Source organism: Bubalus kerabau, chromosome 4 (assembly GCF_029407905.1).
Source record: "Bubalus kerabau isolate K-KA32 ecotype Philippines breed swamp buffalo chromosome 4, PCC_UOA_SB_1v2, whole genome shotgun sequence".
In the NCBI taxonomy this organism is placed as follows: domain Eukaryota; kingdom Metazoa; phylum Chordata; class Mammalia; order Artiodactyla; family Bovidae; genus Bubalus; species Bubalus kerabau.
Genome location: NC_073627.1, coordinates 74,731,558 through 74,734,434, shown reverse-complemented (window position 1 = coordinate 74,734,434; position 2,877 = coordinate 74,731,558). Strand labels below are relative to the sequence as shown.

The 2,877-nt window shown below is 46.6% G+C and overlaps 1 pseudogene; it reads right to left on the bottom strand.

The window, feature by feature from the left end:
* Positions 1–214: 214 nt before the first annotated feature.
* LOC129650910 (DNA polymerase epsilon subunit 3-like) lies at positions 215–729 on the bottom strand (annotated as a pseudogene).
* Between the last annotated feature and the right edge of the window lie 2,148 nt (positions 730–2,877).

The following is a 2,877-nucleotide window of genomic DNA, read 5'->3' as shown; positions in this document are numbered from 1 at the left end:
TAACTATATGTGTATGTAAACACAAGAGATCAAACTGACCAATTAAATTAGCCATTCAGAATCCCTCTTGCCAAAAAGTTATAACCTTGAGACTGATTAAGCAAAACAGGTTTCTGCTACTCAGATGCTCTGAGTCTGGGAAGCCCTGGCTTTGATGATAATCCTGATGATAATTCAGTTTTTATTTCGATCTTCTCAGGCTCTTCTGTCAAGACTACTCTGCGTAGCAGGAAGAAGCCTGACACAAACGTGTTCCAGGGTCGGCGTGGTTCCGTCCAAGGGGCGTCTCCCCACGCTCTTCAGTTGTCTCCCTTCTCTCTTCATTCTGTTCTTCCTCCTTCAGCCTTTCCTCATCTTTATCGTTGTCCTCATCCCTGCGCTTGTCCTGCTCTTCCGAATCTGTTTTGGTTTTTCTTGTCTTTGTTCTTCTTCTTTTGCTCTGAAGCTTCTTTCTTGCCTTTCTGCTCCCTCCAATAAGCTTCCAGAGCTTCTTTTAACCGGGTAAAGAACCGCTGAAACTCCATCTCCTCCATGGCAGACAGCAGATCGTTGGCATTCAGTGTCTTGAGCTTCCCTCTCATCGCGAAGCTGTTGGCACAGGATGTGGCATTAGCACAAAGACTCTGGCAGCGCGGGAGGTGGAGATGTTGACACCGTCCCAGAGCGCCTCCTTGATGATTCCGGTTATGACGGCGTTGCGAGGTTTAGGTCCTCGGGCCTCTCCGCCATGGCCACGGCCGGGGACCGTGCCTGCGATCTCCGCTTCAGGCCCCTACGGCGTCCGCACTTCCCGCATCGCCACGGTCTGACCCAGCGAGGCTTCCATCCTGCCCCGCGTGGCCCCAGTCATACCTCTTCTTACATTTCTCTCTGAGAAGGCCAAATACAAAAATCTGGGGTGTTGCTGGAATAACATAACACTGGTTATCTCAGAGTGATCTGAAACATAAGATGGTTCTTATTTGTGCCTCTGAAAAGCAAAAACTGGAAACCCAAGTTGATATTTCCTAATAAATTCAGTTTGGCAGACGTAGTATCGCAAGTGGTTAGTCGTTTGAGGACAGGTTTGGACACGTTGCTTTAAGTCATGGTAAATGCTGCCCTCCGGTGGACACATGTGGACATTACACTCTATGAATGAGGCGCCAAGAGCAAAGGTGCTTGAAAACTTGTTACTGAACATCTTCGCCTAAGGGGGTCTGTTGTTGTTTTTCTTTTCTCTTAGGGATTTCTTGGGACCCTGAAAAATTCTGAATCGTCTTCAGAACCACTTTCCACATCCCAGGAGCTACAAAATGTCTGCAATTTTCTGGCTTATAAGCTACCAAATCTAGCTTTTATAACTACCTCCTTCCCTCTTGCCTACCTGTGGCTTGCTTACAAAGTTTTCTTTTTAGAAAGCAACCAGGTATCCCTGTTTTCCAGGGCTCTTAACAATTCCATTCATGTCTGTTTCTTGCTGCTGGGGCAGGAGGTGGAGAACCAAGGGTATAAAGAGATAAAGAGATAGTGAGGAACTTGTTTTCATTGTGAACATCAAGGAGCAAATATAGTTGGGCTTCCACTCTTGCAATGAATATTCAAAGCTATGACAGACCTAGACAGCATATTAAAAAGCAGAGGCATTATTTCACTGACAAAGGTCTTGTATAGTCAAAGCTATGGTTTTTTTTAGTAGTCATGTATAGAAGTGAGAGTTGGACCATAAAGAAGGCTGAGCACAGCAGAATTGATGATTTTGAATTGTGGTGTTGGAGAAAACTCTTGAGAGTCCCTTTGACTTCAAGGAGATCAAACCGGTCAATCCTAAAGGAAATCAACCCTGAATGTTCATTGGAAGGACTGATGCTGAAGCTGAGGCTCCAATAACTTTGGTCACTTGATGCGAAGAGCCAACTAATTGGAAAAGACCCTGATGCTGGGAAAGACTGAGGGCAGGAGAAGGGGATGACACAGGACAAGATGGTTGGATGGCATCGTTGACTCAATGGACATGAGTTTGAGCACGCTCCAGGAGATGGGGAAGGACCAGGAAGCCTGGTGTGCTGCAGTCCATGGGATCACAAAGAGCTGGACATAGTTGAGCAGCAACAGCAACAACAAAACATGTACAAGCTATTTATATAAAACATATGAGTGCACAAAACCCAGGAAGGCATCATTGTGGCCTTAAATAGCAAGAGAGGTGAGGATGAAGTTGTGTAGACAGACACTTGGATGGAGAAGCAAACTGAGCTGAGTTCTTGGCCCTTCCAAATGTCATGGGGGCTCTGAGAAAGTCTCAGTTCCTCAGTTTCCCAGAGGTAAAATGAGGAAGTTGGATAAAGGAGCTTTAAGAACAAGTTTAGCTAGACTTTTGTATGATTTATATTGCCTGGGCCTTCTTGAAATTGCTATTCAGGGGCACTTCCTCTGAGGATTTAGTTGTTCATGTATAAAGATGCCCAGGAAGCAGTCTCAATGGAAGTGAAGGTGAAAGTCCTTCAGTCCTGTCTGACTCTTGGTGACCCTGTGGACTATAGTGGTCTCAGGTGGACCTTCAAATATCTGATTGCCTCGTTTTTAGTGGCGAGTATTTGTTCTCTATTTTGAAGCATATTACCCCAAACTTGGTGGCTCAAAACAACATGTGCCCTCTCCCAGTCTCCGTGGGTCAGGATCTGGCCGTGACTGAGCTGGATGTCAGGTATCGGATGGGGCTGCCGTCTCACCTGCTGACTCAGCTGGGGAAGGATCGATCTGCTTTCTGCTCAGGTGTGTGGTCACAGGCAGACCTCAGTTCCTCATGGGCTGAAGGACGGAAGGCCTCCGCTTCTTCCTGTGGATGTCTCCACAGGGAGCCCCAACTTGGCAACTTCCTTCATCAGAAGGGAACCG